Genomic DNA, 16,259 nt, shown 5'->3' with positions numbered 1-16,259 from the left:
CTATCACTCAATAAACTTTGCTTTGCTGCCTAACACTCTTCCTCTGGTCTATCTCTTCATTCTTCAAAGCAGTGTGACCAAGAACCACGGGCAATAAAGGAAAAGAAATCCTGCAACAATGCCACGTAGGCGATTTTCACATATCTATATTTGAAACCTTCAGTGGTTCCTGATTACCTACGGAATCAAGTTTAAATTCTCATACATGGCATAGAAATCCTCCATGAACTGGCTTTTCTGATTCCCCTATAGTTTCTCACTTCACCTTTGCTTAAAAATAATTTATTATTTAAATACCTGGTTCTTTTTCTGGTTTAATAAAAACATCAAACCACTTCACTTGGCTCTGGGTTGCATTTTGCATGATACACCGAAGTTATGGAAATTACTGGATAAGAATATAGACTCAGAAGTTAGACACATCTGGATTTGAATCCTGTTCTTGTTACTTACTAGCTATGTGACCCTGCCAAATGATAATTTCTCTGACCCAGAGTTTTCCCTTCTGTGAAAATGGGAACAATAATGGCTGATTCTTAAGATTGTTGTGAGGATTAAATTAGGAAATATACAAGAAGTTCCTAACAGAGTCCCTGTCACATCATAAAGATTCAACAGATAATGGCTATAATTATCTTTATATTATTTGTAACAATTATTATTAGTTTCTAAATAATTACAGGTGTAATATGAATTTTCCCCAATGTGAGATTTGCATCATAGACCTGCCATTACTCTGTCATTTCCTGCCCCTTTTAAATTACACCCATAATGTAGGGAAGATGTTGGGGTTCAAAGCTGACAGTCAAGAAATAATTCTTGAGACATCTTTGGTGCAAAAAGGTGATTTTATTTAAGTACAGGGACAGGACCTGTGGTTAGAAAGAGCTGCAATGGGTCAGGAGGAGTGGCCCATTATATACAAGTTGGGAGTAGTTAGGGATAACATAAGTCTCTAAAGAATTTTGGTAGCAAGATTTTCAGATCTTGAGGGGGCTAGCTATTGTTGGGATAAGGTCATTTATTAACATCTAATGAAAGCTTAGTCATGAGACCCTACAGATGTATATTGGTGGGCCATAGGCTTGGGGGATGATTACCAACAAGTATCTTGGGAGTTTAGAGATGACGTTTCCAAAGGAATTTTTATATGTTAAAGTAGATTTACAGGATCCTGGAGGTGGTGGGTCAGGTTAGGATTGCCTTTTGCCCTTAGCAAAGTAATCAAGGCAGTTGAGTCCCTAGAGGAATGTCACTCTGCCTGTTTCAAGGACTTGTCAGTGGGCTGTAGGTAGTAAGGAAATTTAATAATTTTTCTACTGGGGCGCCTGGGTGGCTCAGTGGATTGAGCCACTGCCTTCTGCTCAGGTCATGGTCCCAAGGTCCTGGGATTGAGCCCCGCATCGATCCCCACATTGAGCCCCACATCGGGCGCTCTGTTCTGCGAGAAGCCTGCTTCCTCCTCTCTTTCTGCCTGCCTCTCGTCAACCTGTGATCTCTATCTGTCAAATAAATAAATAAAATGAATCTTTAAAAAAGTAATTTTTCTACTGCTTTTGTTTCCCACATCAATACATGCATACACATATGTTATATATCGGCATTACTCTTCTATTTCTATTGAACTTTTAGCATTTCTTAAATTAGTGATGTTTGAGCATAAAACTATGGTAGGTGATGAAAAAATAACACCCCTTTAGGTTGGAGTCATACTTTAATATTTTAGAACATTTTTATATAACTTTGATTGTGTTATTCAGAAATTAAAATAGCAGGCAGAGATGGTATCATTATTTATAGATGAGAAAAATTAAGTTCAGAAAGCACAAGACACAAAAGGTTACACTAATTAGTAGGTTGTGGAGGTGAAAACCTGGTCTTCCAATTAAATGTCGTAATGCTTTCTCCATTATATCAGACTATCCCTCAGACTCATTCAACACACTATCATTCCAGCCCAAAATATATTCTTGAATTTTTCTTTAGTGTGTGAGCTTGTATTATTTACTTGTGACATATCATAGACTGCTCTGGTGTTTAATCTTTTGTTATGTGCGCATATTTTTTTTTTTCCTCAATAGATGGCAAGCTCTTGAAGAAAGGACCAAGTCTTCAGCTTCTTTCTATCCCCTTTAGTACCTAACATACTATATTCAGTATGACAGATAGGCAGAGGGAGGGAGGAAGAGAGACACAGAAAATGTGAAAAGGTTCACATCTGCACAAATCATTTACATACAAATTTGGCCCCATAGAAAATAGCGACACCTGTTAGAAGTATTATTCACCAATAAAAAGTTAATATGTGGAGATGGGGACTATGTAAAATTTTGGGAAACACATATGAAAATAATGATAATGGATTATTGATACTTGCACACTGGTAAAATTGAATGTAGCACCAATAAGTAGCAGCAGCAGCCAGAGACCAAGATAATTCACTACTAAATAACAGAGTTACATACATCGATATCACCCAAAGAAAAAATATTCAAGAAAGTAGTCTTGCTTTTGTAATTATAATGGACAAATAATTCACTAAAATAAGAGCAATCACCTAATAGGTTTAGCATGAGGAATAGATGCATTCTAAACTCATAAGTAAAATGTATTTCTAGAAATAAGGTTATATTTCAACACCACATTTAAAGACAATTTACTCATTAAAAACTAAATAGCACTCTAATAGGTATTAAGTAGCACAAAAAGAATTGAGACATTGTTTCTGTCCCAAATAGGTTACACTCTGATTAGGAAAACAAAGTAACAACACATGAAAATTACAAAAGTATAACAATTTATTGCAGCAAGTGGGGGAGGGAATTATTCTCTGAATTTCTCCTAGTGTATCTTTCCTATAAATCAATATTTCAATAAATTGTACACATAGAAAACTATGTATGTAATTTTTTCCTCTAAAACATTTTCATTTACTAAGGTTCTATTATGAATACACTTGAGTTTGCCTTAACATACTATACAGAAGAATGGAAGGGAGAAAAAAATTAGAAAGATCTATTGCATGCTAACAATTCCAAGTTATCCAAATTGGTTTATGAATTATTTCCCAATTAGAACGAAGTCGAGATGCAACCTTAATTATTAAGAGCACACCAAAGTTATTTTTAGCTATTGCTGTAGCAACATTATGCAATATAAATATAACCTTTCTATTTTAAAGTTAATTCTATGAGTCAGCAGGAGGTAGGACAAGCAAAAGGATAGCTGTAATTTTATGCAAATTATAAAACTCAAATTCATACTGCTGGATATTCCTGAAAGCTGACTTAAGGGTCGAAGAAATCCAGAATGGTTAAGTTGTTAGAATAATGTTAATAAACAGGATAACTTTATAGTATTTGCCCTTGCATTATTGTAAAATAACTGATCAATTAAAATTATAATTTATTGCTCAATTATGTGCCAAACACTTAATTTCTTGGCTATTTACATATTTTTTAATTTTTATTTTAATTCCAGTTAGTTAATATATAGTGTTATATTAGTTTTAGGAGTACAATATAGTGATCCAACACTTCCATACAACACCCATTTCTCATCACAAGGGCACTCCTTAATCCCCATCACTTATTTAGCCCATGCCCTACCCCTCTCCCCTCTGACATGTGCCAAACATTTTAATATATTATCTCTAATTGTTTCAAAATCCTACAAGGTGGAATTCTTTGTTTTGTACTGGTATGAAAACTGGTATTCAGAGAGATATATATAGGAGGGATTACCTTTATTGTTTCATCTTGTTATAAATTCCCACCTATGAATCCAGTTTGCAGCTTTGAAATTATATTTGATTGTATGTAAGGACAACATAGGCAAATGAGTCATGAAATTGCAGTGTTTTTTTTTTTTCAATACTCACATTCTATTGTTCCTTTTCTATCCCTATAAAGACTCTTTCTTAACTTCTTTAATGAATATTGTTAAAAGAACATCTTAAGTTCTTTTATTCACTCATTCAGTCATTCAAAAACATTAGGCTTGAATTTTTCAAAACTACACATGTGTAGTTTTATACAATGTGTGAATGCATAAAAAGTGTGTGAAATAATATACACAAAATTGGGTTTAATGGGGATTATATCTGAGTATTGCAGGAGTGTGTATATGGTACTCACTTTTTACTTTGTAAAAATCTGTTTCTTTTACATTTTTCCCAAGATATAACGGTGATATTCATCTTTCATAATATTTTTTTTTAATTTAGTTTCTAGTAGAAACCAGTACTATGCTAGATGCTGCAACAACTTCTAAAAATACAAACATGACTAAGGAATGATCCATCTGTTTAAATCTGCCTGGGGGAGGAGGGGTTGGCTTCATAAAGCAGGTGACATTTGAACTGTTTTTTTCAAGTGGAGAAGGGTGGAGGTACATTTCAGAAAAAGGAAACAGTATGTGCAAGTGACAGATAAACATGAGAACATGGTGTATTTTAAATATGTATATGGAATGAGTGATTTAACACAAATCCAAAAATGTTGGGCAGCATTAGGTTGTGAAGGGCTGTGTGTAATATGCTAAAGAGTTTGCTAGCAAAAGATGGATGATTTTTTAGGGAGGTTAAACTTGTTTTTAGAAAAATCTCTTTGGTAGGAGCATAGAAAGTGATGGGAGTGAGGAAATGGTAAGGAAGGAGATGAGTGAAGAGGCTATTGCTAAAATCCAGGAAAGAGACTGTGATCAAACTAGCAGCATAGTGCTACAGCTCACATTCCAAAGACATTTATCAGTACCACCAGCAGGATTTCATTGACCAGTTTAGCCTATGGAAGCCAAGAATGCCTTTGAGGATTCTAGTATGACAGACTATTCCTATTCAAATTCTATTCTGCATTAAATAAATATTCCTAAACAAATGTTTTTATTACATCAGTTTGCCAGTGAAAAACGTATCCTGACTTCTTACAGGCTATCAAATCTGCCTTCTCCATGTAACCTTTTCTCTAATTAACTGCACACAGACCTACCAATGCTGTTATTTATTTCTTATTTCTACTTACTTCTATTTATTATCTTTGTTGGGTTTCACTTATCTTAATTAATCCCTGCCCCAATTAAACATGCCATTTAAAATTCCAAGTATCAGGCGCCTGGGTGGCTCAGTGGGTTAAGCCGCTGCCTTCAGCTCAGGTCATGATCTCAGGGTCCTGGGATTGAGTCCCACATCCGGCTCTTTGCTCAGCAGGGAGCCTGCTTCCCCCCTTCTCTCTCTGCCTGCCTCTCTGCCTACTTGTGATCTCTCTCTCTGTCAAATAAATAAATAAATAAATAAATAAAATAAAATTCCAAGTATCTTCTGATGACTAATTCATTTACTTGTTCAATAAATATTTGAGTTCTTGGGTGCCAGATACTGTGCTAAGTGCCAGGGAGTAAAAAATGATCCCAAGTTAAGGATCCCATGGTTAATTATACTGATAATAGAGCATGGTAAGGGCAATTATAAAGATACACAATGGGAGTGGAGTGATGTCAGCATTATGGCTAAATAAGACATCCCTCATCTGTGCCTCCCCACCAACAATAATTTGACATCCATCCATGAACAAAAGTGCCTAGGTGGGAGCTGTGGGATCTAGCACTATTTTTCAAGGAACCTGGGAGGAGTTCCACCACTTGTATAATGGGTAATAATAGGCTTACAGGCCTCAGTCTCAGCTATGTACACTGTAGTGACCTGTGAGCCACTCCAGCCCCCTCAACCATAGTCTAGGAGTGCCTGCAAAACACTGTCTTAGAAAATCAAGGCCAAAAGAGGATTGTATAAGTCCAGGTTCCCAGAAAATTTCCAGGACAATATTGAAGAAAAAAAAGAAAGAAAGAAAAGAAAAAAGAAAAGAGAAAACAGTTAAATGGATAAAGAAGATGTGGTGGTGTATATAAACAATGGAATGAATACTCTGCAGCCATCAAAAGAAATGAAATCTTTCCATTTGCAATGACGTGGATGGAACTAGAGGGTATTATGCTTAGCAAAGTAAGTCAATAGGAGAAAGACAACTATCATATGATCTCCATGATATGAGGAAGTCAAGAAGCAACATGGGGGGGTTGGGAGGATAGGAAAAGAATAAATGAAACAAGATGGGATGGAGAGGGAGACAAACCATAAGAGACTCTTAATGTCACAAAACAAATTGAGGGTTGCCAGGGGGAGAGGGGTAGGGAAAGGGTGGTTGGGTTATAGACATTGGGGAGGGTATGTGCTATGGTGAGTGCTGTGAAGTGTGTAAATCTGGCAATTCACAGACCTGTACCCCTGGGGCTAATAATACATTATATATTAATTTAAAAATAATTAAAAATAAAAATAAATAAAAATTTAATAAAAGAAAAGAAAAGAGGAAAGGAAAGAAAAAAAGAGGAAAGAAAAGAAAAGAAAAAAGAAAAAAGGAGTTGTGACACATTGGAAAAAGAAGAGGAACAGAGTCATCACCTTTCCCCTAAGAGAGCACAGCTTAAGACCAAGAGAAATCTGAGCCCATGATTTCTCCTGTTAACAAGGGAAAGTGAGAAAAAAGTGTAGAACAACTGTGAAAGGATCTCATTTTTCTCTCAGCTACCCAGAGAGTACTGAATCATAAACATAAGGACTGGAGAATGGGAAGAGGCTGAGAGAGCACAGATAGGATTCTCAGAGGGTATTAAAAAGATGTGGATCTTACTAACTCTGTTGTGGAGTGCATCAGGAAACCAGACTACTAACTGCAGGGGACTCCTCACCCACAGATCTTCCCACCCGGCCCATAGCCTCCCCCAGTCCTCGATGCAACACACACACACACACACACACACACACACACACACACATTCATACCCTGTATCCAACTTGCTGTGTGCATTTTCTGATGACAGCAGTGAAATCAATCTCTGACATATGGCTAGTGAACATTCACAGAGAGCCAGCTGGAATCTGCAGGCCAGAAAGAGACCACAAATTTGAACTTTAATGCCACCTTTGGGAAAACAAAAAGGAAGCTGTCAGCATTCTACCTAGCGCATTAAAGGATCAAGAGAAGGCATTTAAGCTTAAGAGTTCTGCCACACACACACACACACACACACACACACACACACACACACACAAAAGGAGTTCTGCCACAAGAGGGAGCAAGAAGCACGGAACAGCTGTACAAAGGAGCTGAGAAAGCCTCAGAATCCCTAGCAGTGATGATGGAAGTTTTTCCTCTACTGAAGGCAGCTAGTAAAGATTGAAGGAGGTGGCTCTGTCAGATGTAAAGACCACAATGCAAAACTTCGAGGAACATAAAAAGGCAAGAAAAATGACAAGACCAAAGGATCACAGTAATCTTCCAGAAACTGATGCCCAAAACAGAGATCTGCAATGGACCTGGTAAAGAATTCAAAAGAGCTGTTTTAAGGAAACTGAATGAGCTACAAAAAGACCCCCAAAACCAAAACAAAACCAAAGCATACATGCACAGGAAGATAATTCAACAAAATCAGGGAAACAATATATGGGGGGGGGGGGCAGAAGCTTAACAAAGAGATACAAGTCATAAAAGAATAAAACAAATTCTGGAGCTGAAGAATTCAAAGAACAAAGGGCAAAATGCCTTAGAGAACATCATCATCATGATGGAACAAGCAGAAGAAAGAACTTATGAACCAGAAGACAGGAACTTTGATGTTATTTAGTCAGAGAACAACAATGAGAAGAATAAAAAAGAATGAAGAAAACCTACATAATCTATAGAATTACATACTAAGAAACAATTTGAAAATTATTGAACTTCCAAAAGGAGAAGGGAAGGGGGAAGAAAGCTTAAAGAATTAATTGCTGAGAGTTTTCTAAATCTGGGGAGTGATTTGGATATCCAAGTTCATGAAGTTCATAGATCACCAAACTCAGCTTAAAAAGATTGTCTCCCAGGCACATTAAATAAAACCATCAAAGATAAAAGGCAAATAGAGAATCTTAAAAACACAAAAAGAAAAGAAGTATATAACTTACAAGGGACCCCTCCCATAAAGCTATTTACATATATCTGGCAGAAATCTTGCAGGCCAGGAGAAAGAGGTGATATTTTCAAAGTGCTGAAAGAAAAAAAGTGCCAACCAACAATACTCTAACTGCAAAGCTGTCCTTCAGAAATGGAGAAATGGGACTTTCCCAAACAAACAAGTTGAGGGAGTTTATCACCAGTAGAACAGGGGTTTTTTTTTAAGTTTTTGTTTAAATTGCAGTTAGTTAGCATACAGTGTAATATTAGTTTCAGGTGTACAATATAGTGATTCAACACTTGTGTACAACACTCAGTGCTCATCACAACAAGTGCACTCCTTAATCCCCATCACCTATTTTACCCATCCCCCAATCAAACACCCCTCTTGTAATTATCAGTTTGTTCCCTACAGTTAGTAGTCTATTTCTTGGTTTGCTTTTCTGTTTTCCCTTTTGCTCATTTGTTTTGTTTCTGAAATTCCACATAATTGAGTGAAATTATATGCTATTTGCCTTTCTCTGACACTTATTTCACTTAGCATTCCAATAGAACTGTCTTATAAGAAATACTGAAATGAGTTCTTCAAGCAGAAATAATAAGACACCAATTAACCTGAAAATATACAATACACTAGTAAAGGTAAATATATGGCAAATTCAGAATACCTAGTACCATAATATGGAGATATGTTAACCACTTAACTACAGCATAAAGGTTAAAAGATAAGAATATTGAAAATAACTATAGATATAATAATTTTTAAATGAATGCCTATATAAAAGAGGTAATGATGATATAAAAAACATGAAGGGTAGGAGAGTAAAAGGGCAGAATTTTTGTATGCAGCTTAAGTTGTTACCAGCATAAAATAGACTGTTATATCTATAAGACTGTTCACATAAGCCTCATGGTAACCATAAGCAAAAACTTACAATTGATTACAAAAAATAAAGAGAAGGAAATCGAAGCATACTGCTACAGAAAATCATCAGGTCACAGAAGGCAACAAGAGAAAGGAAAGAAGGAAGTACAAGATGGCTAGAAATTAATAAGATGGCATGAATATGTCCCTACCTATAAATAACTACTCTAAATATAAATGGATTGAATTCTCCAAAAGAAAGGCATAGAGTGGCTGGATAGATTAAAGAAGAAGAAGAAGAAGAAGAAGAAGAAGAAGAAGAAGAAGAAGAAGAAGAAGAAGAAGGAGGAGGAGGAGGAGGAGGAGGAGGAGGAGGAGGAGGAGGAGGAGGAGGAGGAGAAGGAGAAGAAGAAAACTCAACTATATGCTGCCTACAAAACACTTGCTTTAGCTTAAGGATGCATAAGCTTAAAGCGAAGGAATGGAATAAGATAGTGCATGCAAGTAGAAGTCCAGGGAGTAGTGGTAACCATACCTATATCAGACAGAATAAATTTTAAACCAAAAACTATAAAAGACAAAGTCATTATATAATGATAAGTCAATTCATCAAGAAGGCATGATAATCTTAAATATATATGCACTCTACATTGAGCACCTAAATATATTAAGCAAATATAGATCTGAAGGAAAAACAGACAATAATACAGTAATAGTAGGGAACTACAATACACCTCTTTCAAAAATAGATTGCCAGGCAGAAAATCCATAAGGAAACTTGGATTTGAACTATATTTTATGACCAAATAGATCTAAAAGACATATCTAGAACATTCCATCCAACCACACTAGAATATAAAATCTTCTTCTTCCTCTTCTTCATCTTCCAAAATCTTCTTCTTCTTCTTCTTCTTCTCCTTCTCCTTCTCCTTCTCCTCCTCCTCCTCCTCCTTCCTCCTTCCTCCCCTCCCCCTCCCCTCCCTCCCCTCCCCTCCCCTCCCCCTCCCCCTCCTCCTCCTCCTTCTTCTTCTTCTTTTTAATTTTTATTGTGGAAGTGCCTGCATGGCTCAGTGGTTAAGCCTCTGCCTTCAGCTGAGGTCATGATCTCAGAATCCTGGGATCAAGCCCCACATCAGGCTTTCTGCTTGGAGGTGGGGGGGCTGCTTTCCTCCTTTCCCTTTGCCTCTCTGCCTATTTGTGATCTCTGTCAAATAAATAAATAAAATCTTTTTAAAAATAAATAAAAATAAATTTTTATTGTGTTATGTTAGTCACCATGCATCATTAGCTTTTGATGTAGTGTTCCAAGATTCATCATTCACACATTACACCCAGTGCTCCATCCAATATGTGCCCTCCTTAATACCCACTACCAGGCTCACCCATCCCCACACCCCCAAAAACACTCAGTTTGTTAGAATACACAATCTTCTTTTTTTCTTTTTAAAGATTTTTTATTTATTTGACAGAGAGAGACCACAAGTAGTCAGAAAGGCAAGCAGAGAGAGAAAGAGAGAGAGAGGGAGGAGGAAGCAGGCTCCCTGGCCAGCAGAAAGCCCGATGCGTGACTCGATCCCAAGACCCTGAGATCATGACCTGAGCTGAAGGCAGAGGCTTAACCCACTGAGCCACCCAGGCAGCCCCAGAATACACAATCTTCTTAAAAGCACTCAGAACATTCTCCAGGACAGCCTATATGGTACATCACAAAACAAATCTTAGCAAATTTAGGGAAATTGAAATCACACCAGGTATGTTTTCAGGTCACAATGTTAGGAAACTAGAGATTAATAGCAGGAGGAAGGCTGCAAGATTCACAAATTTGTAGAAATTAACCCAGTCCTGAACAAATAATGGATCAAGAAGAAAACAAAAAGGAAATTTTAAAAAATCTTTAAGCAAATAAAAATGGAAACACAACATACTAAAACCCGTTGGAAACAGCAAGAGCAGCTCTAGGAAGGAAGTTGATAGGGATAAACACCTACACAAAGAAAACAGAAAGATGTTAAATAATCAACCTAACTTTACACCTCAGGGAACTACAAAAAGAAGAACAAACTAAAGAAGGAAAGAAATAACAAAGATCAGACCAGAAATTATAGAGACCAGAAAAGAAATAGAAATAGAAAATATCAATGAAACCCAGAGCTGATTTTTTAAAAATACAACAAAATCGACAAACTTTTAGCTAGACTAAGAGAAAACGACTCATATAAATAAAATCAGATATGAGAGAGGAGACTTTGTAACTGCAACTACAGAATTACAAAGAACCATGAGACTACTATGAACAATTACACAACAATAAATTGGATAACCTAGAAGAAATTTAGTAGGTACAACCTGCCAAGACTGAATCATGAAGAAACAGAAAATTGAAATGTACCAATAATAAGGAGATGAATCAATAATCAAAATCCCCCACCAAAGAAAAGTCCAGAGAGTTTCCTTGGTGAATTCTTCCAAACATTTGAAGAATTGATAGCAATCCATCTCAAATTCTTCTAATCCTTCTGAAACTCTTCCAGAAGTTGAAGAAGAGGGAACATTTGAAAGCCCATTTAATGAGGCCAGCATTATCATGTACCAACATCAAACAAGGAAACTACAACAAAAGAAAACTACAGGCCAATATACCTGATGAATATAGATGCAAAGATCCTAAAGAAAATATTAGCAAACTGAATTCAACAGCACATTAAAAGGATCATATACCACAATCAAGTGGAATATATTCCTGGGATAAAAGGATAGTTCAACTACCCAAGTCAACACATGTCTTACAACATATTCGTAGAGTAAAAGATGAAAATCATATGTTCATCCCAATTGATGCAGAAAAAGCATTTGGTGAAATACAACATCCTTTCAGAATAAAAGCTATCAAAAAATTGATCAAAGAAAGAATGTGCATCAACATGAATGCCATATATGACAAAACTTAGGTAACATCATAGTGGTGAAAGGTTGAAAGCGTTTCCTCTAATATCAGGAACAAGACAAGTGTGTCCACAATCACCACTCCTATCCAACACCATACTGGAGTCCTAGCCAGAATAATTAGGCAAGAAAAAGAAATAAAAGGCATCTAAATTGAAAAGGAAGAAGTAAAATTATCTTTGCAGATTATATGATCTTATATATAGAAAATCCTAAAGACCAATCAAAAACTATTAGAGTAGTCAACAAATTAAAGTTGCAGGCTGCAAAATCAACATACAGAAATCGTTGCATTTCTATATGCTAACAATAAAATATCTGAAAAACAAAATATTTCATTTGTGATAGCATCAAAACCACTAAAACACTCATTTAACTAAGACAGTGAAAATCTGTAAGCTGAAAACTATAGAACCTAGGTGAAAAAAATACAAAAATAAATGGAAACCCACTCTCACTACACTTGTTCAACATAGTATCAGAAGTCCAACAACAGCAATCAGACAACAAAGAGAAATAAAAGGTATCCAAATTGGCAATGAAGAAGTCAAACTCTCTCTCTTTGCAGATGACATGATACTTTATATGGAAAACCCAGAAGACTCCACCCCCAAACTACTAGAACTCATACAGCAATTCAGTAATGTGGCAGGATACAAAGTCAATGTACAGAAATCAGCTGCTTTCCCATACACTAACAATGAAAACACAGAAAGGGAAATTAGAGAATCGATTCCATTTACTATAGCACCAAGAACCATAAGATACCTGGGAATAAACCTAACCAAAGAGGTAAAGGATTTGTACTTGAGGAACTACAGAACACTCATGAAAAAAATGAAGAAGACACAAAAAGATGGAAGACTATTCCATGATCTTGGATAGGAAGAAAAAACATTGTTAAAATGTCTATACTGCCTAGAGCAATCGATATTTTTAATGCCATTTCAATCAAGATTCCACGAGTACTTTTCAAAGAGCCAGAGCAAATAATCCTAAAATTTGTATGGAATCAGAAGAGACCCCGAATCGCTAAGGAAATGTTGAAAAACAAAAACAAAACTGGGGGCATCACATTGTCTGATTTCAAGCTTTACTACAAAGCTGTGATCACCAAGACAGCATAGTACTGGCATAAAAACAGACACATAGACCAGTGGAACAGAGTAGAAAGCCCAGATATGGACCCTCAACTCTATGGTCAACTAATCTTCAACAAAGCAGGAAAAAATATATAGTGGAAAAAAGACAGTCTCTTCAATAAATGGTGCTGGGAAATTGGACAGCTATATGAAGAAGAATGAAACTCAACCATTCTCTTACACCATACACAAAGATAAACTGGAAATGGATAAAAGACCTCAACGTGAGATTGGAATCCATCAGAATCCTGGAGGAGAACATAGGCAGTAACCTCTTCGATATCAGCCACAGCAACTTCTTTCAAGATATGTCCTCAAAGGCAAAGGAAACAAAAGCAAAAATGAACTTTTGGGACTTCATAAAGATCAAAAGCTTCTGCACAGCAAAGGAAACAGTCAACAAAACAAAGAGGCAACCCATGGAATGGGAGAAGGTATTTGCAAATGACAGTACAGACAAAAGGCTGATATCCAGCATCTATAAAGAACATCTCAAACTCAGCACACACAAAACAGTTAATCATGTCAAAAAATGGGCAGAAGACATGAACAGACACTTCTCCAATGAAGACATACAAATGGCTATCAGACACATGAAAAAATGTTCATCATCACTAGCCATCAGGGAGATTCAAATTAAAACCACATTGAGATACCACCTTACACCAGTCAGAATGGCCAAAATTAGCAAGACAGGAAACAACGTGGGTTGGAGAAGATGTAGAGAAAGGGGAACCCTCTTACACTGTTGGTAGGAATGCAAGTTGGTGCAGCCAATTTGGAGAACAGTGTGGAGATTCCTTAAAAAATTAAAAATAGAGCTTCCCTATGACCCTGCAGTTACACTACTGGGTAGTTACCCCAACGATACAGATGTAGTGAAAAGAAGGGCCATCTGTACCCCAATGCTCATAACAGCAATGGCCACAGTCACCAAACTGTGGAAAGAACCAAGATGCCCTTCAACGGATAAGTGGATAAGGAAGATGTGGTTCACATACACTATGGAGTATTCTGCCTCCACCAGAAAGGATGAGTACCCAACTTTTGTAGCAACATGGATGGGACTGGAAGAGATTATGCTGAGTGAAATAAATCAAGCAGAGAGGGTCAATTATCATATGGCTTCACTTATTTGTGGAGCATAAGAAGTAACAAAGAGGATATTGGGAGATGGAGAGGAGAAGGGAGTTGAGGGAAATTGGAGGGGGAGATGAACCATGAGAGACTATGGACTCTGAAAAACAATCTGAGGGTTTTGAAGAGGTGGGGGGTGGGAGTCTTGGGGAGCCTGGTGGTGGGTATTATGGAGGGCACGTATTGCATGGAGCACTGGGTGTGGTGCATAAACAATGAATTTTGTTACACTGAAAAGAAATTAAATAAAAAATAAATAAATAAATGGAAAGATATCCCGTGTTCATGGGTTGGAAGAATTAATATTGTTAAATTGTTCATACTACCCAAAACCATCTATATATTGAATGCAACCCCTATCAAAATTCCAAAGAATTTTCACAGAAACTTAAAAAAAAAAATCCTAAGATTCCAATAAAATCACAAAGGACTCTGAATAGTCAAAGCAAATCTGAGAAAGAACAAAGCTGGAAGCATTATACTTCCTGACTTCAAACTATACTACAAGGCACCTGGGTGGCTCAGTTGTTAAGCATCTGCCTTTGGCTTCGGTCATGATCCCGGGGTCCTGGGATTGAGTCTCACGTTCGGCTCCTTGCTCAGCAGGAAACCTGCTTCTCCCTCTCCCACTTACCTCTGCTTGTGTTCCCTCTCTCGCTGTGTCTCTCTCTGTCAAATAAATAAATAACATCTTAAAAAAAACTATACTACAAAGCTTCATTAATCAAAACAGTATGGTACTGGTATAAAAATATAAACATGGACCAATGGAATAGCATCAAGAATCAATAAGTGAACTCTTGCATATACAGTCAATTAATATTTGACAAGGGATTCAAGAATATTCAATGAGGAAGTGATAGTCTCTTCAAAAAATGGTACTGGGAAAACTGGATAATCATATACAGATGGATGAAATTGAGCCCCTATCTTACACCACTCACAAAAATTAACTCAACATGAATTAAGGACTTTAGTGTAAAACCTAAAACCATAAAACACCTAAAGAAAAAGAAAAAAATCCCTTAACATTGGCAATAGTTTTTTGGATACGACATTAAAAGCACAAGCAATGAAAACAAAAATAAATAAGTGGGATCATGTTAAACTAAAAGGCTTCTGCTCATCAAAAGAAACAATTAACAAAATAGAAAGGAAACATATGGAATAGAAAAAAGTATTTGCAAATAATAAGTTGGATAAGGAGTTAATATTTAAATATATAAGGAAACCATGCAAAGCAATACCAAAAAACAAAGAACCCACTTTAAAAATGGGCAGACGGGGGCACCTGGGTGGCTCAGTGGGTTAAGCTGCTGCCTTCGGCTCAGGCCATGGTCTCAGGGTCCTGGGATCAAGTCCCACATCGGGCTTTCTGCTCAGCAGGGAGCCTGCTTCCCTGTCTCTCTCTCTCTTTGTCTGCCTCTCTGCCTACTTGTGATCTATCTCTGTCAAATAAATAAATAAACTCTTAAAAAAAAAAAATGGGCAGAGGAACTGAAGAGATTTTTTTTTCCCAAAGAAGACATACAAATGGTCAATTGGTATATGAAAAGATGCTCAACATCATTAATCATCAGAGAAATGTAAATCAAAGTCATAAAGAGATTTTGGGGTGCCTGGGCGGCTCAGTTGGTTGGGTGACTGCCTTCAGCTCAGGTCATGATCCTGGAGTCCTGGGATTGAGTTCCACATTAGTCTCCCTGCTCAGCGGGGAGTCTGCTTCTCCCTCTGACCTCCCCTCTCATGATCTCTCTCTCTCAAATAAATAAGTAAAAATTTTTAAAAAATTATAGAGATTTAACCTCACACCTATTAGAATAGCTATCATCAGAAAACAAAACAAAACAAAAAAAACCCCAAATCTTTGCAATGACGTGGATGGAACTAGAAGGTATATTATGCTGAGCAAAATAAGTCAATCAGAGAAAGACAATTATTATATAATCTCTTTGATATGGGAAATTTGGGAGGCAGAATGGGAGGTCATGGAAGTTAGGAGGGAAAAAATGAAGCAAGATTGGATCGGGAGGGAGACAAACTGTAAGAGACTCCTAATTTCCAAAAACAAATTGAGGGTTGCTGGAGGGCAGGGAAAGAGGGGTAGGGTGGTTGGGTTATGGACACTGGGGAGGGTATGTACTATGGTGAGTGCTGTGAAATGTGTAAGTCTGATGATTTGCAGAC

Source organism: Mustela erminea, chromosome 14 (assembly GCF_009829155.1).
Source record: "Mustela erminea isolate mMusErm1 chromosome 14, mMusErm1.Pri, whole genome shotgun sequence".
Lineage (NCBI taxonomy): Eukaryota > Metazoa > Chordata > Mammalia > Carnivora > Mustelidae > Mustela > Mustela erminea.
The sequence above is the reverse complement of the archived record's forward strand: the minus strand, read 5'-3'. Positions refer to the sequence as shown.